This window comes from Pituophis catenifer, unplaced genomic scaffold, assembly GCF_029215685.1.
Source record: "Pituophis catenifer annectens isolate HBS135680 unplaced genomic scaffold, rPitCat1.0.hap2 SCAF_1, whole genome shotgun sequence".
NCBI classification, from domain to species: Eukaryota; Metazoa; Chordata; class Lepidosauria; order Squamata; family Colubridae; genus Pituophis; species Pituophis catenifer.
Window position 1 is genome coordinate 82,595,267 of NW_027256881.1, and position 9,972 is coordinate 82,605,238.

Genomic DNA, 9,972 nt, shown 5'->3' on the forward strand with positions numbered 1-9,972 from the left:
AATCTGTAACAGAGAAATTTTTCTGTCTTTAAGTTTTTTTAACTAGACCCTCTCATCAGCAACTATGTTTTTTTTAAAAAAGCAAGTGATTTGTAAATGAGTCTTAGATTGTCTCCCTTAAAACATTCATCACAAATGCATGTCACTTTCTATGGAGTATTTGTTCATTAAACAGTGCAGTGAAAGAATTCAATTGTGTTAACATCACAATGATTCTAAATAAGAGTGGGCAAATCAGAGGTACACATAGCCCCTAGATCCTAGCAAATTGTAATTTTGTTAGGGTGAAAGAAAAGGAAAAGCAGACTTTGTACAGTGAGGCATCATTAATTTCATTAAGTTATAAAGCTAATATATTTTGACCTACTAATTGCTGCCCTACCCTGTTCAAGAACAACCCTTGGCTGAAGGAGGCTTATACCTCTATTTTAAATCCCACCAAAATCCTCCCCTAGTTATCCATGATCTGACTGAAACTGGATTGCTTTAAGATCTCTCATGTTAATCATGTTTGCAGGGTAGAAAATTTTCTTTGAGATACTAAAAGACACAAAATAACCATCATAAATTTGCAGGTTTTCTTAGAGTAATATACATTTTAAACCAGTGCTGGAACCCTTCATGTCGGGCCTGATCTATCAGATCACTTCAGCAACTGAAAGCTTTTATCTTCTACCTTTGCTAAATGGTTTAAGAGCCCTGTGGTAAAATACGAGCAGGAAAAAGCACCCAACCTATTTCCTTATGTGTTTCTCACGGCAATTCCACCAAGGCTTGTATGTTGAGAGGGGAAACAAAGGAGTTGAATAAATCTCTGCATCACAATGCAGCAAAAAGCAAGAGAGAGAACAAAACACATTTGTCCATAAGATTAAGATGTCAGTGCTAGCAAATATTCTAATGAAGCTAAAAACCCTGCTGTTTATGATTTCTATTTCTCACATGGGCAACGACCTTTGTGTTGTAATCCTGCTATCCCTCCCTGTTTTGCTAAGATGAAGTATGTGTATTGTAGTAAGTAAATGAGGAGTTGCCCATTAAGGAAGTAGAAATGTTTCCATGAAATGAGTTACAATCTGCACATTGCACTTTGTCAAAATCAATTAACAGTATGCCTTAAAAAAATATCTGAACTTCCTTGAGAATTGCAAACGCAGTGCAACCTTCTGCATCTCCTTGGGGTGAAGGCACAGCCAGCCTAGCCATTCTGGTCTCTTAAGCAAAGGCACTACGCTTTCTGTGAGTACGGACCATTTTCTTTTAACTTAGTTGTGCCAAAGAACTTGGTGGGGGAGAGAAAGCAGGACCGAATTTGAGCCAAGCAGCATCTTTAAGTATTTGCTTAATGTGTAGTCTCGTATGCTTGTATCCTGCTCTGCAAAGGACTCCAAGTACAAGCAAGGAACTGGCATAGATTCCATCTACTTGGAGAGTAAGTGAAGAGCTGTCTCCCAGGGAAGAGTTATCTCTGCAGCCTTGAAGGAAATTAAATATGTGGATACACAATGGAAAAAAATATTTTTTTTCCTTGATTCTGATAAAAACCTCTGTGTTCCCAACTTCTCAACCATTTTAGCTTATGGCTGAGCAAAAATAACCCAAAACTTTAGTGAGAAACAGAATCTGGGAAAAAAATTAGAGTAATTTTAGAAGTCAAGATTAGGGCTCATTGCCCTTTCTCTTCCCTCCATGGCTCCCTGTAAAACCTATCTCACCACCCCACCCTCTCCCAATCTTCCTAGCCCTTCCCCTCTCTCCCATCATCCACCACTGATGTACTAGCCCAGGGATGTCAAACTCAAGGCCCAGGGGGCAGATCCGGCCTTCAGGGTACTTAGATCTGGTCCACAGGGTCGGGCTGCCCTGGAACCAGCGAAGGACATGCTCATGGTGCTTCTGACAAAGAAAATGGATTCTTGAGCTCCGTTTTCAGCTGCCACGGCCTTCTGCAACCCTCTGCCAGTGAAAACAGAACTCCATTTTCACTGACAGAGGGTTGCAAGAGGCTGTAGCAGCCAAAAATGGAGCTTGGGAGCTTGTTTTTGCTGGCAGAGCGTTTGGCTGCCACAAGCGCCCCTGACAGTGATGACGAGCTGGCCACGCCCCCTGGCCATGCCCACCCACCCCCAAGGTCAAACACAACCCTGATGCGGCCCTCAATGAAATCGAGTTTGACACCCCTGTACTAGCCTAAAAGGTCTCAACAGGAATAGGCTCCTAACATGGCATATCCTACCGACCAGACGATCTGTGATATTCCCAATACTTGTCCTTCCTTCTCTTCCTGTTACTGTCACTATTAATGTCTCCCTTTTTCCCTTCTCTGAATCACTTCTGCCTAAAACAATCATTTGGGGGGGGTTCATATTGGACCAAAACATCAGAAACACATATTTCAGTATGAACAAGGAGTATCCAGAGCTAGCTTTTGGTGCCCAGATTGTTTAATATATCTTTAGAATCAATCCAAGAGGGAGGTCAGTAGACCTGGGAAACATTAAGTTTGCAGGCAAAGTATTTTAAGAATAAAAAATGTAAGCATAGGAAATCCCTCCCTCCCTGCTTTCAGAGCGTGACTACAATGGCACCAAATGTTGACAGACTCCAGGGGAATAACATTAAGCAGCCGAGACCGAAGGAAAACAACCATACCTCCCCTTTCCTGTGTGCCAGAGCTGCAGGTTGAGAAACAGCTGCTCAATCTGACCAACTATGGAGAAGTGATGATTGGAAGATGTTCATTGTAGGAGAAGAGAGAATTAAAGCAGAAAATTAATAGGAGGTGGAGATGGAGTGGGCTGCGGTGAGGGTTGCAAATTTTTATAAAATGCTTCTCAAACAAGGAAGCAGGCAGATAGTTTATTTTGACTAAATAAACACTTAGCAAGGGTTTGTGATGGGTTGGCCTCTATATCATATCACTCACTTGCAGTTAAGTTCTGTTTAGACACATGTATTGACCCCAGAGCCAATTTGGAATAGTGGTGAAGGCACCAGGCTAGAAAATGTGAGACTGAGAGTTCTAGAGTTCCACTTAGGCACAAAGCCACCTGGCTGACCTTGGGCCAGTCACAGCTCTAGAAAGGAGGTAAAAACAAATCGCTTCTGAATTTCTTTGCCAATAAAACTGCAGGAACTAGTCCAGGCAGCTGCCAGGAGTCAAAACTAACTCAAAGGTATTAGTTGACCACTTTTTCAAATGTGCTGCAATATTTGGTAGATCATACATTCAGAAATAAAATTATCAAGTATAAATTCATTCCTTGGCAAATTAGAGGCAAGGGTTGATCCCTCCAAAATTGCAAGCGAGATGTCTAGTTAGCAGCCCATAGAGTTACATGGAATTTTTAAAGCTCACAGAATAAGATGTCCTTATGACAGTATATCTGGACCTAGTTATACATAGATCAGTCTCATTCATTGGGTTTTTTTCTTCAATTTTTGAAAATGAACATTGCCCACTCCAAATTTCGCCCTATATTGTAATCCTCCAGGACACAATGTATTAAAGTAAATCCTAAGTCAATTTTTTATTTATTTATTTATTTATTAAATTTATTTATTTATTAAATTTATATGCCGCCCCTCTCTGGAGACTTTTTGGTATATTTCGATACTAGTGACAGCAAATTATACCTGAGTGCCATAACCTATTTACATATATTTATACTGTAATACTACAGTTGCACATCAAGCAAACAAACAGTAATTGATACCCTAATCAAGGAACTACCAGGGAGAAAATAATACCCCCATCAACACTGACAGGACAAACAGAGAGTAAACCCCACTTACTTCTAGTCCTGAAGCAGGGGTGAAATGTAAAATGTGTTACTACCGGTTCTGTGGGCGTGGCTTGGTGGGGGGGTGTAATGTGACTGGGTGGGCATGGCCAACTTTTTTTTTTTAACTTTTCAAAGCATTTTTTCTAATGCTTTGAAAAGCCTCTGGCGATCAGGCAACTCAGCTGCGATCGTCAGAGAGGCTTTTTTAAAAATGCTTTGAAAAACCTCTGAGGATCCCAGCTGAGCCGCTTTTTTTTTTACTTTTAAAAGCATTTTTTCGTCGGAAGAAGTTGTAGAAAAAATGCTTTTAAAAGTAAAAAAAAAAAAGCCTCTGATGATCGTGTGACTCAGCTGAGCATGGGGGGGGGGGGCGGTGTAGGGATTTTTGCTACCGGTTCTCCGAACCACCCGCCGCCATCGCTACTGGATCGGGTGATCCAGTCCGAACCAGGAGCATTTCACCCCTGCCCTGAAGAGTTTACCTAGTCTGGTAACAAAACATCTCCAAGCATACAATCAAGCTCCAGAGCTCAAAGGGCTCCACAAAAATTGTTGCAGCCATAAGTGCTATGAATTTGTTAAAAAATGTATGTTAGTTGAAGTAACTATTTGAAAACATTATTTATTTATTTATTTATTTGTTTCCATTTCTATACCACCCTTCTCCAAATAGGACTCAGGGCGGTGAACAGCCAAAGTAAAAAACAGAGCATACAAAATTTAAAAAACAGTATTAAAATAATTAAATATTTTGGCCGTAAATTAAAACAACCAATTTAAAATCAATTTAAAATTTAACTCAAGCCAGCCCAGCTAGTTGAAATAAATAGGTTTTCAGGGCCCGACGAAAAATCCGGAGGTCTGTTATTGTACGTAACTCTGGGGGGAGTTATAATTTTAGTTTGCTTATAATTTGTTTAATGAGTGTGAGGCCTGCATCTGTGCCTGAAAATTGGGAGGGGGGGGAATGCCTTTTTTCCCTTTACAAAGAGAAAAGTAACACAAATGAATAAAAAAATATGGAGTGGGGGGATGTTTGTTAAATGTGTCAGGGATTTAGCCGAATTCAAAGGGTATGTGACATGATAATGAGTTAAATTTAGAAGTGCAGTGCAGTTCTGCCTTGAAAAAGAGGATGTGGAGAACGACTACTCACGAGGACTCTCTATGAGCTGAAGCTCAAAATTTTTAGAGGATTGTGGGTTCTCTTTACATAATAGTTCTTAAACTTGCCATCAAAGCAACGTCACCCACATACCTCATAATAGGGTCTCAAGTTATCAATGACACTTTTCTTTTTCAGTAACGCTGGACAGTGTTTGTTTATTGCTAACCATTTGTTATTTACTTCACCAGCAAAAGAGATGGTATCTGTCCTCTGTTAACCACAGTGCAACTCCTTGGTGAAGTTGTTTTTCATTGTTTTAATCAGAGATAAGGCTGAAGTCAAGCATCTGCGTGCGTATGTACATGCACAGGATTTGGCCTACGTCACTCTTGCACACCTATCTTAGGCACATTACCTGATGTTCTGATGGATTTTGGTTACCCAGAGGTTATATTTAATAAGAGAGAATGACTGATGCTCAGAACATCTCAAGACAGGCAGCACACATCTGGTAAGTCAAGAGGCTAACACTATCTGAGATAGGTAAAGTAAATACTCTATTTTATCCTCATTAGCTTTTTTTTTTAAACTCAAGAGAAATCTAAATAGAAATGTTGTTTTGTTTTATCCAATATTTACAAAGCATTATATTGATGTGAGAATCCTAAACAGCAAAAACTCTGCATTAGCCTTTCACAATTTATGGGTTTCCAAATGATTTAGGATTATTTTTTGCAGGTTCATCAGGTGAGTTACAAATTCTGACAGTGAGCATCAGTTTGAAAAAGGGAGATTCATATGAATAGGTATCTTCCAAGAGCTTTTTGTCTCAGAGCATCTGTCAATGTTATATGTACAAATCCTAGATATTGGAAAGTGTTGGGGGTTGCCTAACAATGCACTTCTAGGCTAGAAAAAAATTCTATTATGTTTATTAAAATTATGTAGTTATTTTCTTTGGACTATAATAGCCAACTGGGTGATTTTGGGTCAGTCATTCTCTCTCAACCCAACCCATCTCACAGGGTTGTTGTAAGAAAAATAGGAGGAGGAAGTTGTGTTGGATATGTTTGCCACCTTGAGTTATTTATAAAAGAAATAATAAGGGTGGGATATAAATAAATAATAGAGACGTATTGATTATTTTGTAAACAATACTTCGATTTTATAATTTTCTTAAAATATAGATTCTGTAACAACTAATCATTTTATATTGTAAAAACTGCTTAATCCTGAAGTTGTTTATCATCTAATTGGCACTTCTTTGATTTATCATTGTCACCAAATAGTTATTTTTGTGGTTTTTTTCTCTCTCTCTCTCTAAAGGACATATTCTCAGTTTGCTACCGTGGATGATCATTACTGACTAAAAGCGGCACAAATATTCCCTGCTCCCAGCTACATCATCTGATTCTCCAATTTCGAAAGTACTAATCCTGCAGGATTTCCTATCTTTGCACAAACATGGAAGCCCAACAGAACAAGCTTGAATTCTTCCATAAGCTGGGCTATAGCAAGAAGGAGGTGTGCAAAGTGCTGGAGAAATTAGGTCAAGAGGCTTCGGAGAATGATTTGCTGCAAGAATTGATTCTCATGGGAAAGAGACCTCGGAAGAGTGAGAGTGGAACACAATGTTTTCAGCCCAATCTTGCTGCTTGTGGAGTACCGGGGCCCCTCCCATTTCCCCAGGGCTCTACTGAGGAACCAAGTGCGGCATCTGATCATTTGAGGCCTATTGTAATCGATGGGAGCAACGTTGCAATGAGGCAAGCATCTTTCCATTTTGTTGTCTCAAGGGCTCTATTTGCTCTGCGGTCCTAGAATATTATAGGTCAAGATTTAAAATATGCTGAATGCAACTGAGGGTTCTTGGGGTGACCACTCCTCTTTTCAGGAAGTCATAGTATTAATGTTATGATTGTGTTACATTTGAACTTTTATGACATGAAGTTCTTCTCTAACGTATTTGAGCTATGACTGCATGAAGATGTGCTACATTCAAATAGGGAACCCAGGAAGGACATTTCATGTGTGGTGTGAACTGATCTTATCTAAATTGTAGCTGAGGAGATTAAATAACCACGCGTGTAAACAACCTCTCTTCTCAAAATCCACTTATGCACATTTCCTAAACTGACAGGCATCCTATCTCAGGGAGATCTGCGCCTAAGGCCAATTAAAGTGCTGCTGCCTGTTTTATTTCAAAATCCAAGAGAAGATAAAACTCCTTTTATGACAACAGCTTTCACTGTTGCTTTTGTAGATTTCCTGATGACAAAAAACCAGAGTGTGGTGAGTGGCACAGGAAAGAGACTGCAGAGTCTGTGACCTTACATTTAAATATAATTGAGGGTGGGGGTGGAGAAAGAACAAAAAATAATAGATTCATGCATGTACACATCACTCCACTGATTTCAGAATCAGGTGCCCTCCAGCTTTACTGAACTGCAAGCTCTGACACTATCAATTTTTGTTAAATTTTCTTACCATGGTACATTGAAGGAAGAGTTTCACAAGGCTGGACTCTTCTAAGGTGAAACTACAATCTATCTTATATATTAGTTCCTGGATTGTGTAGGCAGTATGCCCGGCTCCTTTCTCAGATTTGCATGACAGTTTTGTGTGCCTTTGATATACCTTTGAGCAAACTTGGCGACTTTAAGATCCGTGCCTCTCCAACTCCCTGAATTTCCCAGCCAGCTATGCTGGAGTTGAAACCCACACAACGTAAAATTAACAATATTGTTGGATTAACTTTTTGGTTTATAACATTATTGGCCTTTAATTTATCTGTTTGCTTTTATGATGTGTTTTTTAAATTTTTGTACATTGCCTTGAGTTGTTTTGCAATTACGCAGCTTTTACAAATGGAAATACTCATAGTAATAACAAACTGGCACCTGCTGTTTGTTTGTTTGTTTTATTAGATTTATATACCATCCTACTCCCAAAGGACTCAGGGCGGTGAACAGGCACAAAATAAAATACATAGATACAAAAGTTAAAAAACATAATTAAAACCAGATTAAATAATTTAGCCCGAAACAATTAAAAATCCCAATAATTTAAAACAGATTAAAATTTCGATTTAAAAGAATTTTAAAACAGGGGAGAAAATTAGGCCAGGCTGGCTTGCTGGAATAGGAGAGTTTTAAGAGCACGGTGGAAAGTGCGCAGATCCGGGATCCTCCATATCTCTGGGGGAAGCTTGTTCCAGATAGTGGGTGCCCCCACAGAGAAGCCCTCCCCCTGGGGGCCGCCAGTCGACATTGTTTAGCTGACGGCACCCGGAAGAGCCCCTCTCTATGAGAGCGTACCGGCCGGTGGGAGGCTGCTTGTGGTAGTAGGCGGTCCCGTAAATAACCAGGTCCTAAGCCATGGAGCACTCTAAAAGTGGTGACCAAAACCTTGAAGCACACCCGGAAGACCACCGGGAGCCAGTGCAGCTCGCGCAGGAGAGGTGTCACATGGGAGCGCCATGTTGCTCCCATAACCACCCACGCTGGACTATGAGTCTCATAATCTCCCACCAGCAAGATCCCATCTGCTGAGAATGATGTGAGTGATAGTCCAACACATCTAATGGCCTCAGAATAAGTAATGCTGTTCACCTAATCAAGACATTGCTAAAAGTTGGAGTAAATGACGCCTGACTCACCTCTTTAACCAGCATAAGTGACCATACAAATAAGTTGCTCTCCCTTCAGAGTGGAGTCCACAGTTTCTCAGGAAAATGCAGTAACCTGTGTGTGAGATCTGTGTCAACAAGGATTTTACAATTTGTCTGAACAAACATAACCCAGAACAAGCAACCCCCGGAGGGGATATGAGGGACTCCAATATCAAACAGAATGTATCTAACAGGGCAATTACAACAATGCTAATGTAAATAAGCTCTTATGTTTAGGAATCAAAAAGCTCTGTGAATTTGCTTAGTGAATGTGCAAAAACCCCGTTGGTAAAACTAAAGGAAATGAAAAACCACTTTGTTCGATACCAGCCTTCTCTAGCCAGTTATGGTTATCTTACTACTCAAATAATGACTGTACTGCTCTATATTGGCAAATTGTCCTAGGGAGCTCGTCTTCCTAAGCAAATAGCAGACTTCTAGTTACTTTGCATACCAAAATCACCATAAAGTCTCAGTACAATTAAATCCAAATAGGGTACCAACAGCTTCTGATAACCTGACAATGGATTTCATCCATCACAAGTCTATGTGGATCTCCCCTTGGTCTATGCCATAGGAACTGGAGTGCCAGCTAGGCTGCAGAAAAGAACTTTTTTCTAGATTAGAAAGATGTACATGCAAATAGGTAAACCACAGGAAATTGCTGCACAATTGGGGAAAAAATATGTATAACATGATGCTCAGCTAGGTGGCAGCACCTAAACAGGGTTCAATTTAGTTTCTGTTTGGAAGCTCTAGCCCTAAAAACACCTCAGAAGCCAGTGGCAAATGACTTTCGTATTTTTGCCAAGAAAACTACACTAAAATGTCCTTGAAACTATCAGTAATACAACTTGACTTGAAGTGAATTTTACTCTATAAGATATAATAGAAGCAGTAACTAATATTCAGAATATTCAACGTAGAGTAATCATTAGCTTACTCTAGGATTTTTGAATAGATACTTTTACAACATAGAAGAAATTAAGTAGATTTACTATGTAATTGTGGGATACTGCTAAAATTATTGCCTACTTGGTTAGATTCCATGAAGACAAGAAAAACTACAAGAAAAAAAAACCCTGCTTCTTCCTTTTTGTTACATGTTCTGTGTTTCACTCAAAATTTTTGTTTATTTTGTATGAAGCCACCTGGAGTCCAGGGAGTAGATGGCATACAAATTGCTTCAGTGAAAAAGCTGTTCCCAAACTGAGAATTCTAAAAAAGAATGGAATAAATAAATACACAAGAAGAGATCCTATTAATCATAGGCAATTAATTTAAGTGTAATTTTAAATCTATAATGGCAGTCATTTCTAAAATTAACTTCTGGATCCACTGTTCAAAAACAACCTTCATTTTGTCCATTTTTAGGGTATTTTGTTCCATTTTGTGTTATTATTTTTGAT